This window comes from Lemur catta, chromosome 18 (genome assembly GCF_020740605.2).
Source record: "Lemur catta isolate mLemCat1 chromosome 18, mLemCat1.pri, whole genome shotgun sequence".
Taxonomy (NCBI): domain Eukaryota; kingdom Metazoa; phylum Chordata; class Mammalia; order Primates; family Lemuridae; genus Lemur; species Lemur catta.
The window spans coordinates 47,661,204-47,678,281 of NC_059145.1; positions in this window are offsets into that span (position 1 = coordinate 47,661,204).

The following is a 17,078-nucleotide window of genomic DNA, read 5'->3' on the forward strand; positions in this document are numbered from 1 at the left end:
GAGAACCCAGAGAAATCGGGAATTCCACTCTCTTCAAGGAACCCAACGGGCTGTCGGCGCGTTACGTTAAAGCACTTTTGTCACCTAGTGGAATTCCTGTCCCAAACTCCTCCACGCAGCTTTCAAGACTTAGAATCCAGCCCTAGCTTGCCTGTCCAGCCCTCCTCCCTCGCGTCCACCTCCTGGAATATTCTGGGTGCAGCGGTGGAGACCAGCTGTTCCTCATGCCTGGGCCCCTCCTTCCTCTGAGTTCTGAGCATCTTTCTCACATATCACTTTCTGGTGCCACCTAACAACCTGCCCCAGACCTGGGGCCTGAACGATGCCGGGGGTTGGCGCCAAGTCAGAGGCTGGGGAGGGCTCGCCTGGGTTCTCTGCGGGGGTCACAGGGCCAAAAGCGCAGCGTCAGCCAGGCTGCGCTCGGGGGAAACCCACCCTGAAGCTCCTTGAGGTTGCGGCTGCGACGTTGAGTCCCCCGTGTCAGCTTGGCTGGGCCACGGGTGCCCAAACCGCGAGTTGCACGTTCTTCTGGGTGTTTCTGGGGGGTGTCGTGCGAGACGGACTTTGAGTGAATCGGACGGGGCAGTCGCGGCCTTCAGGAGAATAAAGAGACGGACGCTGTGCGCTGGGGTGGAGAAGGCAGGAGATCGTCGTCCTTTGCTCAGTTAGATTCTGTTAAATTGATTTGTCTGCAGTTTTTCTTTCCACACAAGTCGGGCTGGAGAGACGGCCCTCGTACCCAGGGTCGCCGGCATCACCGTGGTTTGCGCTGGGACCGAGGGGCGACTCAGCCACCCCAGTCCCGAACCTCTACGCGGGTCAGGGGAGCCCTCGCGAGGCCGGCGGGGCTGGGACGTCCTTCGAACGCCACCCACCCGCCGTGGCCGGGTCTCCCGGGACAAACCCCAGCCTGCTCTCGGTTCCCCGCGTGGGGCTGGCCTGAGAGCTGTCGGAGCCGGTTGGGGAACCGCTTGCCAGCTGCTTGGTGTATAGACAGGATACGCGGGCGGGTTCTGGTTTCAGACATTGGCCTCTCAGTTAAGGTTTCGTGGGAAATGGGGAAGGAAACAGCACGAGAGAGAAGTGCAAAGAGAAGAATGCTCCCCAGAGTGTTTGGGATGTTCTGCCCTTTCCAGAATACTGCAGCAGCTGAGAACATGGATAATTCAAATATTTTATTTTAGTCAACATTAATTGGCTATGTCTTCCAGACAGAGGAAGGTTTTAATTTTTTCTTTTGGCATAACTAGATCTCGTGCAGCACCTGGCATTTTAGTAGGTGCTCTGTCAGGATTTTTAAATAAGCTTTCTGCACTGTAAGTCGATAGGAACGTTCGAGACATCATTGCAATGATAATTAGGCACCTTAGTGGAAAAGTGGTGAAAATTCAAGTGTCCAGTAAACCAAACCTTAAGGAGACCACACTGGCAACACTCGGGAAGCATCATTTGGTGAGGGTAAAGCTCTCTGTGGACAACAGGCCTGGGAATAAATGTGCTAAATGCTTTTAAAGCAAAAATTGTTTGCAAACATGAAACCATTAGAAATTTAAAATGAGTTGAGGAACAGGAAAATAAATTAGAGGGGAAAATCCTGTTCCTGAATTCATAGATGATATACAACTGCTAAAATGAAGCCATGTGTATCAGCCTGAAAGTTCACTTCACAAATGGAAATGTCTCCTAGAGGAAATAGGAGCAGGTATGCTGGACACCTGACCAGGTAGGGTGGACACCTGACCAGGTAGGGTAGATACCTGACCAGGTAGGGTGGACACCTGACCAAGTGTGCTGGACACCTGACTAGGTAGACACCTGACCCCAGGCATCGTGGACACCTGAACAGGTATGGTGGACACCTGACCAGGTAGGGTAGATACCTGACCAGGTAGGGTGGACACCTGACCAGGTAGGGTAGATACCTGACCAGGTAGGGTGGACACCTGACCAGGTAGGGTAGATACCTGAACAGGCATGGTGGACACCTGACCAGGTGTGCTGGACACCTGACTGGTGGTGTTTTATCCTGACAGGAGGTCATTCCCTGGAGTCACTATTCCTGCTCAGGGCTGATTACCTGGTAAAGCATTTAAATTCTATTTCCAAGCTGACAAGATATTTTCCATGTGACTTTAGAAAAATCTAAAATGATAACAGTGGCTATCGCTTACTAAGTATTCACTATGTGCCTCACTCTGGGCTAAGTGTTTAACATACATTCTTTCACTCAGTGCTCACAATACACGTATGAGATAATTTTTTGCAAATGAGGAAACAGCCTGAATATGGTAAAACAACTGCTCAGAGGTCCGTGACTCGTGATCGGTTGATCTGAGCCGAGGTCTGCCCCACTCCGGCTCTCAGTGGTGTCACCTCCTGTCCCAGCTAAAGTGCCGGTGTGACTTTACATCTGTGTAACGAGGCCACAGATAAGAATGTCATGAAACACAGCAGAAGCAATCTGGGGGCTGGAGGAAGCAGTTCTACAGAAACTTGGAGCTCAGACACAATACTCATTGCTGGGATTGTGACGCAAATATTTAAATGTTCGTAAATTTTTCACTGATTGAAAAAGCAGTGTTCTCAACTTCAATCTCACATGCCACACGAATATCTCTGTAGATCAATATATGTCATGTCAGTGGCACAGAGAATCCAAACTGTGTTTTAATAAAATGCAAACACTGAACATATTTGTGGGGCTGGGTTGTATATCCCTCTTTGTGAGCAAAACTTAGGATATATTTTTCTCTTTAGTACTTAAGGCAAGCTTGAAATACAAGTTAATGGGACCCAAAGTATCTCTATTTTATGTTATTAAAAGTAATCTTCTTTAATTAACATAATCAGAGGAAAATAATATACTTTGAAGGCCAAAAAAAGTGGCATAATCTTAGATCCAAGATTTCCCCTGTTGATTGTGTTTGATTATCTTTTAAAAACATGCATCCTAAGAGTTTCTAGAATGCAGCAATTTTATTTGACTTTATTTACTTTATACACCACTAATTCTGACTTTCAAATTATAAGACAATTGTGTCTTTTTATAATGTTGATCATCTAGAAGGGGGAAATTGTATGCTTTCTTAATTTCTATGAGTACAGTTATTTCTAGAATGGTGATTACTGTTTCTGAGAAGCTGTTTGAGAGCAAAGCCTGCCACTCGCCGGCCCCCGGCCCCTGGAGCCTTCCTAGCCCCACCGAGGGGAGGATGAAAGGGAAGTCCCGGGCCCCACACGTGTGGTGCACATGTATGTGTGTTTCGAAGAGCAGAAGCATGATTTAGTCAGGACTTTGCACGTAGCAAGGGGGGAAGATCTGTTGAACGAGGCCTTTCTACAAGTGGTGCAAAGAAGCCCTTGTTAAAGTAAATGTGTGTTTTTGAGGCTGTAGTTTCAGTTATTGATATAGTTTTTAATAAAACTCAGTAAAAATATATCTCAGCATCTCCCTAGGATATTATGTTATAATTTGATGCGTTTGGTTTCTTCATGGTTTTTTTTGTGGGCTAGAAGAGTAAAGTCATCTATTAGCAGAAAGAAATGAGATAGATAACTGCCTTGCTGGAGGTTTTGTGGATCTGTCTGTCTTCGGTGATCACTGCCGCGTTAATCTCACCTGACTCCTCTCATCCCTCCCAAAGTTGTTTCTTCTCAGGGTTTTCCTGTGGTCCGAGGTTTCCAGATGTTCTGTTGTTCTTATCCGGAAGAAACATTCTCATCGTCATACCCAACTCGGGACACAGAACAGTGAAAAATTTTAGAAAGGAAGACATCTAAGAGGCATTCAGTTCTTTCGTCTTTTTGTTTGGCTAACTCTTTAGTGGCCATTTGCGGACACGGTGACTGCGGAGGTGACAGGAACTCGGGACAAGCTCCTGAGAGGCAGGTGGCGTCCGGGACGCAGAGGGGTTGGCGCTGTGTGTCTGTGGAGAAGCTTTGGGATGTCCCTCGGGGGCCCGGCATCCTCCGGCTCCCTTCGCCTGTCCTGTAATTATCTGCGAGGCCCGAGGTGGTCATTTGGGCTGTTTCCTTGGAACCCTTTGAAAAGCAAAGCGTTATTGCCGTTTTGATTCCATGGCAAGTGTTTTCAAAAGTAACGTGTAGGTTCACCTGCGCTCACGTATCGGGTATTTGTGCACACCTTGGGTCGAGTGCTTGCCGTGCACTAACTGAGTAAGAATCCCAGGGGGAGTGTGTGCAGGGTGCCTGGGGGGCGTGGTGGGTGGCCATGCGATGTTTGATGACTGCTGTGACGTTCTGTAATATGAGGCCACCCCCGATCCCTTACGTGGAATAATAGAGATGTGGCTTCCCGTGAAACAGCCACCGCTGTTTGAATTACAGTCACCCACACGCCCAAGTCCATCGGCATGGGGCTTCCGTAGGAGTTTCAGCTTCCAGTTCTTTCTCTGCGTTAATCACCTCTGGTCTCCCGAGTGCTTCCCATGTGTCTCGTGTAGCAGCAGCCACAGGGTCTTGTCATCATCGCCTTTCACAAAGCACCGGCCGTCTCCTGCCGGCACTAACGCTGCTCTGGAGTGGGACGAACTTAATCACTAATATGTCTGTATTTCCAGAGCCCAGCGCGTGGCTTGGCCCCACTATGTCCTAAGTAAATGTTTATTGAATAAATGAATGAATGAATGAAATGTAAATGACTTACTGTGGTTCAAAAACACGTCTGCCGTGTGTACTTCCTGTAAGTTTTCAAGGTGGGAAGAGCTCGTGAGACAGTTTACTTTTCGTGCCTCGGCTGACATGTGACGACCCACCTGCCCTCCAGGAACCTGCTCCTCACCCGGAGTTTGAGTTTCGTGCTTGTTTATGTGACTGCTTTTACGACACGACCCCTGCCCTCGTCCCCCCACCCAGGTGTTCCTTCTCCCAGCCCCACGAGGACACCAGCCCCAGCTTGAGGGTCTTGCTGGGAAAACCCCACAAACTAACTCACTCTGATCTGTTACCTGCAGCCCTGAGTGATTCAGGTACGCTCAGCCCGGCCACGGGCCCCAGGTATCTACCTGCCACACAAACCACCACCGAGGGCACCTGGCTTCAGGCCCTGCCTCTGCGGTTAGTCTCAAATGCGGTCGCTCCCCTCCCGCCCCCCAGAAAGAACGTCCTCTTAAATTAATGCATTTCTTAGAAGATGCCATTGAGAATGCTGAGCCACAGTTGCTGAAAGACGTGATGGGGGGTCCCCAGCTGGGTCACGAACGAATGCCACGGTCGGCACATGCACCCGCCCTCACTCGCGGGGCTGTTACCAGGGGCTGGAACAACAGCGACCTGAGGAGTCCCCAGGGGTTCCTGCAGTCCCCGGACCTCTCCTCCCCACTCCGGGGTCCTGAGCTGGAGGCCTGGAGATGCTATTGCAGGAAGCTGGGGTGCAGGGTATCCCCAGAATTCCTGGGTTTCTGCTAAAGGGATGTGTGGGGAAAAAAGCAAACTGTGCCCTCCTCCCCATTCCTTTCTCCCAACACGTTTGCTCTTTGGCAAAACCCAGAAGAAATGAACCCAAAAAAGCAGCCTGCAAGGTGAGAGGCCCCGAAAGAAAGCCTTAGAAGAAAGCGTGGTGGTCATTCCTCTGTTGTCCACATGGTGGCGCCTTTGCATTAGCACATCCAAGGACGCCCTGCTGGGTCTGCAGTGAGGATCCAGCTGCACTGCCCAGCTCCACCTGGGGCGAACACGCCACCCCAGGCCTGAGTGCGCACAGGGGGTCCCCAGGGTGCACTGTCAGCATAATGGGACAAAACGCCCTGGTGTTTCCTGGGATGGTCCTTTGAAGAGCACCAGGGAGTTGAGGAATACGGCAGAGACCACGCTGAGACTGGGAGTCCCTGCCCATGATTCACCAAACTGAGACAACGTCATAGGAAGCTGAGACAGGAACGAGAGGCACAACCGCAGCTCTTTAGCAAGATCACAAACCGAACGGCTTCTCAGTCCAGCCTGACAGGCCACGCTCTGCAGAAATGCAAGACCCACCTCGAGGGCAGAGCCAGGCCAGCGGCAGGCTGGCCACACGGAGCTCTTGCCGACCAGAAATGCCATGGCTGCTCCGGCAGGGTAGACCCAGGACGCCAACTGGTGTCCTCGCCAGAGTGGGGGAGCCTGAGGGCCATCTCTGAGCAGCTGGGAGACCACAGAGACGGGTGCCCCCAGGCCCGGCATGGAATGTCATCTGTGTACCTCAAAAATGTGGCCTTCAAGAATGGAATGTCGGCGGGGTGTGGTGGCTCACACCTCACATCTCAGCAATTTGGGAGGCTGAGTTGGGAGGATCACTTGAGGCCAGGAGTTCGAGACCAGCCCGGGCACCATGGTGAGACCCTCATCTCTACAAAAAGATTAAAAATTAGCTGGTGTGGTGGTGCACACCTATAGTCCCAGCTACTCGGAAGGCTGAGGCGGGGGGATGGCTTGAGCCCAAGAGTTTCAGGCTGCAGTGAGCTGTGATCAGCCCACCATACTCCAGCCTGGCAATAGAAGCCTTGTCTCAAAAAAAAAAAAAAAAAAGAAAAGAAAACAAATGTCATACCCTAGAATTATGTATTCATCCTGTGGCCCAACTTTGGGTAAATTGGTTTCAAAGAAACAATAAATGTGTACATTTAACAAATTGACTCTTGGCAAACTAGACATTGCAGAAAGTGGTGTCCAGCGGATTGGTCTTGGGGGGTGGCCAGCGTCTGAACTGGAAGCCAACGTCAGCGGCCAGGAGGGCAGAATTCACTTCTCAGCTCCAACCAGCATCATTGCTCCAAAGTGACAGCCGCCAGGAGCAACAGAGAATGGCTGCCGGTGGGAAACGCATCCAGGCAGCGCTTGGGCGGCGTTCACAGGAAGGAGGAAACAGGAAGGAGCCTCAGATGCTGCCTGAGAAGCCTCGGAGTCCTCACTCCCTGCGGGAATTTACCCAGGAGGAGGCAAAGGTGCCTCCAGTAACTGCCAGGAAACGGGACCATGTTCACAGTAGTGGACATTGATACCGTACTCTGTGCCAGGCACTTTGCATGCTATGTGTTTGCTCCTTAACCCTCATGACAGCCCTAGGCTGGGAGCTCTTACGACCACCCTCGTGTGTAGAGGAGGAAACTGAGGCATGGGGGTGCTGTGACTTGCCCGGGTCCTGCAGTTCCGAGGGGTGGAGCTGGGCTCAAGGGACTGGCTCCGGAGCCCTGGCTCATGTTCCCCGGCGAATCCTGGCCTCTGTGCTGCATCCTGACAAAGCTCAGATCTGGAAGCCCAGGGCCACCTCTGGAAGGGGAAAGTGAGGCAGGTCCGGCCCTTCTGCTGGACAACAGACCCTGCGCACGATGTCCCAACAGCTGAAGAGGACTCGCTCCCAGCCCGGCCGCAGGTTCTCCAAGGCTGGTGTGGGCAGAGGCTGGGGGCTGAGCCAGGGCAGGACACTGGGTCTGTCCTGGGTGGGCAGAGGCTGCCGTGGGACTCAGACCAGCACTCGGTGTCTGCTGGCTCCCCGGTCCCCGTGACCTGCTACTCAGGACACAAATGTTTAGGTTTCCACTCTCTTCCCAGCAAGGGTCTGCAGCCACAGGGACCCCGTCCCCACCCACTGGACCCTCTGGGACCTGCAGTAAGAGGACACAGCACCAAGCCACAGTGGGGACAGAGCAAAAGTAAAAGGGGCGAATTAAATTCATCATTCCCTTTGTTTCCCTGGACGGGATTCTTGAGATTCTCAAATATCATGAGTTCTCTTGTATTTTAGGTTTATTTTTAAATTGGGTTAAATTGGACTACAGTTATTTGGAAGAGATTTGCCTTTTCTTTTCTGTTTTCTTTTAACGTATTTACTAATAGAGCATCATCTATCAATACTAAGCAATGTGCTTTGTAGGTAGAAACAAGATGCCTGATTCTGGGAAATTGGAACACAGGAGGTGGCATTCAGGGGCCAGCCAGGGACAAGTCCCTCCACAGGTGAGGGACACATTTTCGGCCTCTCCACTCTTGTTTCTTGGGGAGTCTCCACGGCTTTTCAGGGAGCACTGGGTGGTTACAGCGGTGCAAGGAAACATTCGTAAATAAACGTCTGTCAAACAATAGCCCTCTGGTTGGACATGAGATGTCACAGAGTTTATCCTGTGACGCTGATGGGGAACATGTCCCAGATGTACCCCAAGAAATGATGATCGGCCCAAGTTGCTGTCTCTGTTCTAGTATCCAGGACACATCAGGGACCTCAAACACACAAAGCCAGGAAAGGTTACCAGAGGGGTGGCATTGCTAGCAACAAAGTTCTTAATGGAAAAGATCCCAAACTCTAAAATAATTTAATGAGGTTTATTCTGAGCCAAATATGTGTGGTCATGATGTGCAGAGCCACACGCAAGGAACTCTGAGTGAGGGGTCTCGCCGTGGCTGGTTACAGTTTGGTTTCATACATTTCAGGGAGACAGAAATTACACTTAAAGTCATTCTTCGATACATGGAAGGCATACATCAGTTTGGTCCTAAGAAGCTGGTCATTTTTAAGCAGGAGATTGCAGGTTAAATATTTGATTTGTCATTAGTTAAAGAAATGAAGTTTTGCCAAAAGGCTTGGAATGTTTTAAGTTAAGATAAGGAAGTCTGTTAATAGGCAACAAACCACCCTATATTCAAACTCAAGCGATCTGTTAAGCACATTGGTGATTGAAGCTTTGTCTTGCATGGCCTCAGGCCTGGCAGTGCGTTAGGAAGGACGTCTCCACGAGGGGAGGGGGGCATCGGACCTCCCTTCTCATGTCCAGCAACTCTGCTTTGGGGTATTTACGGGGTCCCCCTGGCCAAGAGGGGGTCCATTCAGTCATCCTGGGGACTTAAGATTTTATTTTAGTTCACCAAGTGGTTTGTCCAAAATGGTAGCTGGCCCCATAGTCAAGTCAGAATGTAAACAAATGCTATTTGCCTTTGTTTCTTCTGGAGTTTGGGTTGCAAGTAAAAGACACCAGCTTAAAGCTCTGAACTGGGAAGAGCCCAGAGCAGAGAGGGCTCCAGGCGAGGGTGGGTGGTGGAGGCTGACCCTGCCTTGCTCTCTGCAGCTTCATTTCGGAGGGGCTGAGTCTGTCCTCTCAGAAACTCAAGTGAAAAATGAAAATATCTTTCTTAAGAGTCTCCAAAAGTTCTAGAAATGAGTTTTTGCTGACTTGGCTTGAGCCATTTGTTTATTCCTTAGCCAGTACCACAGCCAGAGGGATAAAAGGCTCCGCCCAGCCAGGCTCAGGGCAAAGAGATTGTCCTGCCACCTAAATCCCAGGAATGAGATCATGAGTCTGGGGAGGGAGTGGGAGTGGGAGGGCTCTCACCCTGCAGGCAATGAATGCCAAGAAAGTAGAGAAAGTACCGTGGTGCTGAGCCTGGATTCGTAGGCGGGAAGGTGGAGCCACAGAGCACAGCAGCAAGTCCCTCCTCACTGTGAAACTCACCACTGCTTTTCATTTATTCACAGTGACAATTGCTTTGTTCCACTTATTCTGTTTGAAATGCGAGCCTAGCAGTATGAAGCGGTTGTAAGTTTGAATAACTGTCACAAAAGCAATTTGAGTAAAGATAAATAAACCATGTGAAGGCCACATTTACTCAAATGCAGAATCCCTGCCAAGGAAATTGTAAGATTTAAAAGAAGAGGCAGCCATCTAGTGGCTCCGTCCTGTTATACTGCTGCTAAACATCAAATCAAACGACTTGGGAATACAACTTGACTTAAGGGAAAATTATTTTATCAGTGACAGGAGATGAAATGACTAAGGAATTGCATTATTTGCTCCCTAAAATACAACCAAAATGTATTACCAGGAAATAAAATAGGTATAAACTTAGGCGCCTCACATTTTTAATCTTGGATTTAAAGAAATAACATTTTTGTTAAAGTATAACAAAAGTTTCTAAGCTTTCTAAATTCAATTTCTATGCTTAATTTTCTCAATGTGTCTAAACTCCTAGTTTCAGAAGTTTAACTTCTTCTCAACTCAATTCTTGAGCCCACCTCCTGGTAGCCCAGCAAGAAGCTGTGCCTGCACCATGTGATGAGCACAGGTCTGGGGCAGCCCTGAGCCATGACACGAGTGTGACCACACGGGTGAGAGCTTTGCTGCTGGACCCTGGTGGGCTCAGTTCCATGAAGGTTATGCTTTTACACATTTGTGTTTTATATCATTAGAGACCAGGTCAAGTGGATGAAAATAAATCAAAATGTTGAGACCCAATTTCATTTCACATAGTGATTGCTCATGAACAAGCAATGGAATCCTAACCAGGCTTTTCAATTAAGTAAATTTATCTATAAATCCACTGCACGTTGACTTGCAAGCTAGATCTTTCCACAGCAATGAATGAACTCTGTGGGGACTCGTGGAGAAGGTCACGAGGCAATTAATCAGATCGCCAATCAGTTGATCACCAAATCAATTATAGCGGCAACCGAGACAGCCCAGCTAGGTTCATGGATGACATATCTTATTTTCTCTGAATATTAGGTTCAATATTCCTATTGTTCATGAAAAATCACAAAATCACAATAATTTATTTCTTTGGGTTACTTGAAACTGTCTCTAATCATTAATTTCAAATTTAAGTATTTCTAAAAGAAGAAATATTTTATTTTTTAATACTGTGAAGAAACAACAGATTATAAACTGCTGTGCACTGTTCTTACATATTGTAAAATGACATTTCTTTACTAAGGAGTAAACCCTTTAAAAAATCTGTTAGGAGTAAGTTAGAAGATTGTTAAAATGACTGTTATTGTTATAATGGTAATTGGTAATATCAGCTTTCAAGCTTTTACACTACCATTTATTCAGTTCCTATTATATAAAACATACTACACTAAATACTTTATATATTCTATGAGGTAGGGCATATTATCCCTATTTTACAAAAAAACTAAAATTTAAAGTATTCAGGTAAAGTCACAGAGGTCAAATGGCCCCTAAGTAGAGAAGCTGAGATCCAAAACCCAAATCTTTCTGACTACAAAACTTTATTTAATACAACTACTTCCTCTCAATTTAAAGAATAATCCTGAGCAATTTGGTAGAAATTATATTTTATGCATATTGTAAAAAGATAGCAGTCAGAGGAAGTAGCCTTATGGGGAATCAAGGCCAAATGAAGGACTTCAGGCGTGAAGACTCAGAGCATCTGGTACTTGGTTTTCTGTCTTGAAACATGCAAGAGAGGAGGAGGGGAGGAAGGAGGAGGAGGAGCAGAGGGGAAAGAAGAAAAGGAAAAAGACAGAGATTGAGATTGAGAAGGAGAACGTCATTCTCTCTTCTGCAAAGCAAAGGGTGTAGAGTTGGGGAATCGACCCACGCTGACGTTTTCAGGGATTGGCAAGAACAGTCAGCAACAGCCAACACTCAATGCCTTCTACACACTGGAAATGGTGCCAGGAATGGTGGCACTGTGGGGGCTCGGAAAACAGTACCCCAGAATATGGCGCTTTCACCTGCTGGACTAAAGAAGCAGCCTCAAGGTGTCTCTGACCTTCCCCATCCGCTGCCACCCCCAACCCTGCATCCCTCAGCCCCCCGCCTGTGCCAAAGGACACGATGAGGCTGATCTCTGGCCATTCCCTCATCTGCCTTCAGACTGGACGCACCAAGGAGAGCTCAGCTGCCGTCCGTCCCCTCCCTGAAATCTCACTGTCCATGGAAGAAAATAAGACAGAGAGGTGCAACCACACCTGGATGGACTTTTTCGCAAGATAGGGTCTGTCTCTCGGGCTCGGTGAATTTTCAAAGAGGATCATTCACAAGATAATCTCTGCCTCCCGTGCCAACTCATCTCCTAAAATCATTTGCTCCCAAACCCCACCTCTCCTTCCCCTGGGAAGAAAGCTATTGACCATTGACAAGATTGGCCACCTTGTCACATCGGCATGTGTAGTTCTGCCCCACGGTCACTATAAGAGGTATTGAAGGCAGTTTCCTGTTTTTTTCTTAGAATCTGCTAAAGTGAGGGAGGGACAGGGTGAGAAGAAGTTAGTCACGGCACCAGAGTGCATGTCCCATGTCAGGGGGCTGAGAGGGCCCTTGGTGGGGATTCTGAAGACCTCACACTCTCTGTTCCACTTGGGGTATCGGTGGAGCCTCCCACCCCCCACCCAGCACAGCTGGGGCCCTTCCGGGTCCCCGGGCTTGGCTGGAGCCCTGAGGCAGAGAGGGAGGGCTGTGAACTCAAGTCATGACCTGGAGTAAGGTGCATGGGGACGTACTATTGTAGTGTCTGAAAGACTAGAAAGCACAGCCTTTCTGTGGGTTGGGGACAAGGGATGGAGAAGGCTGAGGACAGTGGCTAGAAAAGAAAACTGCTCCATGATTGGACTTCACAGAACTCAGGCCTTCCCCACTTTATATCTCTAAACTCAGCTGTCCCCAAGACCCTCACATTGCACATGGGACCCCCGCCTACCTCTTCCCACTGTAGACCAGCTGTGGGGGGGATAAGACGACCAAGTTCTTGCCCACTGGGACCCTTTCTTTGGCACAGATTTTTTTTTGGTTTCTAACCCAAAGGAGCCTCACTGTTGCCCCAAGAAGGATGTTTCAACATTACCACAGAGCTGTCATTTTAATGATTAGAATGTTGGGAGGGATGCTAAAATGTATCTACTATAATGATATACATTGCCTGAACCAGAAAAGTATCAATTGAGAAGTCATAAAACCAGTCCCCACCTCCCCACCCCGCCCTGAGCTTTCTATCTTATAAATATGCCATTGCCCCTGGCTGGCTTCCCCTGGAAAGGCATTTCATTAATGAATATTTATCTCCCTGGCACAAACAATAATGCAGAAAAACAGTGCATAAATGCTATCAGGGGCATTCTTTTCCTTCCCCCTTCCTCTCATGCACACCCATTTGTTCTTTCTGTAACAGACAGGTATTTGTTTCAAAGCTCCAAAAAGTGATGTCTGAAAATTAAATTATAATATTCATTTCCTTCCTTCTAGTTCTGACATATCAAAATTCCTCCTTCATGCAAATAAGCTAGATTATTGTAGAAGGTTTTGCTGAAATGCCAACAATTTGCAAGAAAACCTTCACATTTAATCCATGCAATAATGATTTTGACCACTAAATGAAACCGAAGAAAGAAACTGAGGGGAAAAAACCTTAAAAATAATTAATGGATTGATATTAATAGACTACCTCTTCTTAGGAGTATAAATTGGAAAATTTTATTCTAAAACGTCGACAAAAGATTAGTAAGACATTAATTGTTTTTTATATGCAACCAAATATTTTATGTTTAAAGGTTCTTCTATTTCATAAAACAAGAAGATTTTTAACATTGTGGTAGGCAGAAGAATGCCCCCCAAATATGTCCATGTTCTAACCCTAGAACCTGTGACTATGTTATGATAAGGGACATGGAGGAATTAAGGTTGCTAATCAGATAGCCTTAAAATAAGGAGATTATCCTGCATTTGGGGGTGGGCCCAATGTAATTACAGTGATCCTTAAATAGAGAAGAGGGAGGCAGAAGTATCAGATCCAGAGAAATGGGGTCAGGACGAAGACCTTGTCTGCCACAGCCGGCTCTGAGGATGGAAGGCGGGGCGTGGTCCGGGGATGGGGCAACCTCTAGATGCCGCAAATGGCAAGGAACTAGATTCTCCCCTAGAGATTCCAGTAGGGAAACAGCCCCTCCGACACCTTGATTTTAGCCCAATGAAACCCATGTGGGCTTCTGACCTCCAGAACAGTAAGATGATAATAACAAATGTGTGTCGTTTTAAGCTACCATGTTTCTAGTAATTTGTTACAGTTGCAGTAGGAACGCATACACACGTTATGCTGTTGGAAACTCACCATTTTTGGAAAGGTCTCATCCGTCTTCTTCCCCAGGAAGTCTTTCCTGAGCTAGGATTTTGTGACAGGATCTTTGCTTCTGCAAGGTATGTTAGACTGTACAATAATTTTCCATTTATTTTCCCATAGCCTGTGCTAGACCAAGGGTTCCATAAATGTAGGGACCATGTGTTTAATCTCTGCCTGAAGTGTACTAGTTCCAAAACTTTTACCTGAAACTTAGCAGCAGCAAAATATGTAACCTATACGGGAAGCTTAATAAATATTTACTCAATCAAAGAATGGTTACTATGAATCTATCTGCACTCTTATTTTGAAACCAATGATCAAAGAAAGTATCCTGAAGTGTAGCAACTGTTACCAAGTAGCTTGCCACACGAACGTAATCCCTGGCCATACAACAGAAACAGGGTCAGATAGGGAGCCTAAAACTTAATAGCACTGTTTTGTAACCAGCTGAGTCAACTGTGGTGCAGGTATACAAGCTTTCAAATCGTTCACAATGGAAACAGTAGCATTCTGAGTCTCTAACAGTGAAAAGTCTGTTACTTTTTAACAGTAAAAGTCTAAACATAGGAAACAAATGTTGTCTCTGTAAATTCCCAGCTTTTACTTTTCCTCCCCACTTGATCATTTGCATTCGGTGGGGGTGTGCCCTTTTACCACTTCCTCAGATACTTGCTAGATCTTTTTCTTTTCATTAATTTTCCTAGGAGCATCATTCACTCTTAATGTGAATTTAAGTAAATGGATATTTGCATTTTAAGCATTTTGCTCAATTTGGAACATACGATTTCTTTCTCTAGTTAAAGTATTTCAGGCATCAGCATAAGGATGAAACACATGTCATGGCAGGCAGAGGTCCCTTCCCTGTCTACACTCCACCCCAAACATTGTGCTTGGAGTCGGGGGTTCCATCTAATGGTTTATTCTCAGGCCATTCTAATCTTGAGCCCTTTTTCTGTTACAGAAAGCAGAAGCAAAGTTCAAACCATGTGTTTTAAAAGCATGAATGAGAAAAGTAAGCATTCTGATTTCTAGAAGAAATAGAAGATGGTACCAGCATGGCCTTGGTGGGCAGAGGGGGATTTGAAGCAGCAATTCGATTTTCTCCCATGGACCTTACGACGTTGAGTGTGTTGTCTGGTGACCTACATATACATGTGTCTCCTCCATGCAGAGCGTCTGCTTCCGTCTTCTCTGTTCTTCATTTTGCCTCTTTGCCTCTCTCTCTGTGCCAATGTCACGCTGTCCTATTTAGGATAGCTTTATAAGACTTAATACGCCTTTTAAAATGAGTCTGTAATAAGAAGGCTTGCTTTAACAGCTGGTAGAATAAGTTTTCCCCATTGACTTGCCCGTTCTAGAATCCTTCCCCCTCCTTATGTATTTTGGGGTCGCTTTGTGCTCCTAATCTGTTGGGATTTTTACTGGAATTTCATTGCATTTTTAGAGAGTAATGACATCTTTATCACACTGAGTTTTCTATCTATGAACATAGAATGTTTTGCCATTTATTTAGGTTTTTGTAAATGTCTTTTGCTAAAGTGTTGTGCTAGGGTCACATTTGACATCTCCTTTGGACTTTTCCCATTCAAAAGGGAGTATTTTTTTTCCCCACTCAGGTGAGAGCTTCAGCTTGTATCTAGCATCTAGTTGCTGCTGCTGCTTTACTAATTTATAGGCTATGTATGCATATATGAAAAATGATATTTATTTCTATTTTTAGTATCTGCATAGCATTTAAGTATGTGAATGTGTTACATTTAATTTAAGAAAACTCCTCCTGATAGACTTTTATGTTGATCTATATTTGTTGTAGTCAAAAAAAAAAATGCTGCAGGGAACATTTATTTATATATACATCATTGTGCCCTTGTAAGAATATAGCTGTAGGATCAGTTTCATGAAGAGAAATTTCTGGTGAAAAAGTATGTGTATTTAAAATTTGTATAAATATTTCTAAAGTGCTTTTTAAAAAGGCAAAAATAAAATATATAGTGTTACACAGTACAGAGTATGAAAATACCCAATCCCCATAACTTCACAAACCTCACTAGCCTTTATTATATGAAGCAGTTACATCTAATAGATAAAATAATAAACATCCCATTGTTACTGTACCCCTTTTTTAAGTTATGAGTAATCCTGGCCTTTTCATGTATGTATATAAAAATTTCTAAAGTTTAAAAAAATTATTAAGAACATTAGCCAAGAAGAATCTTAACAACATCCTAGATTTCCTAAAACAACAACTTAAAACACCCACAATTAAACTAAATCCAGGGAAGGGAAAGTAGATATCAGGGAACATAACTAGAAGCAGAAATGAAACCAAAATTGGCCAAAAACAATTGAATTTCTTTTTTGTTTTCTTTATTTTTATTCATTTGAGACAGAGTCTTGCTTTGCTGCTTGGGGCTAGAGTGCTATGGCATCACCCTAGCTCACAGCAACCTCAAACTCCTGGGCTCAAATGATCCTCCTGCCTCAGCCTCCCAGGTAGCTGGTACTACAGGCACGTGCCACTGTGCCCGGCTAATTTTTTTCTATTTTTAAGAGAGATGAAGTCTCGCTCTTGCTCAGGCTGGTCTCGAACTCCTGACCTCGAGTAATACTCCCCCCTCGGCCTCCCAGAGTGCTAGGATTACAGGCGTGAGCCACTGCACCCAGCCACAGTTGAATTTCTTAATGGGTCATTTTAAACAGAAAATAAATTGAAGGCTAAGGTCACTGCTGTGGTGAATGTCACAGGACCCAAGATAATAAAACTATGGAATTTTAGGGTTGAAAGTAAACTTGAAGAAACTCAGGTCTCCTGTCTTTTTATAGGTAAGCCAAGTTTTTACAAGTTAAATAGAAAGAATGTTTTATTAAAGTTCATCAGTAGCAACATTCAATGGTTGGCAAATAGGTGACACAATAACTGTTGAGTGAAAAAGAAAGAAAGAATGAACAAGTGAGTAGTGCTAGGACTGGAGGCTAGGTTTTCTGAGAAGTATGGGACTTTTTCTTCTTATACTGCACTATTAGTACTGAGTTTGCCAACATTTTATACATTTCTATAATCCTAAATTTGGAAGCACTGAGCCTAATACCTTATTTTTAATTACCAACAATCACCACTTTGGGTTTATGATGGATTCAGAAATAAGGGATTTCCAAAAGCATGTGTTATGTCAATGACATGTAATCCTGGAAAACAACATGTTTGATTAAATCACTTTCATATTTTTCTTTCAGAG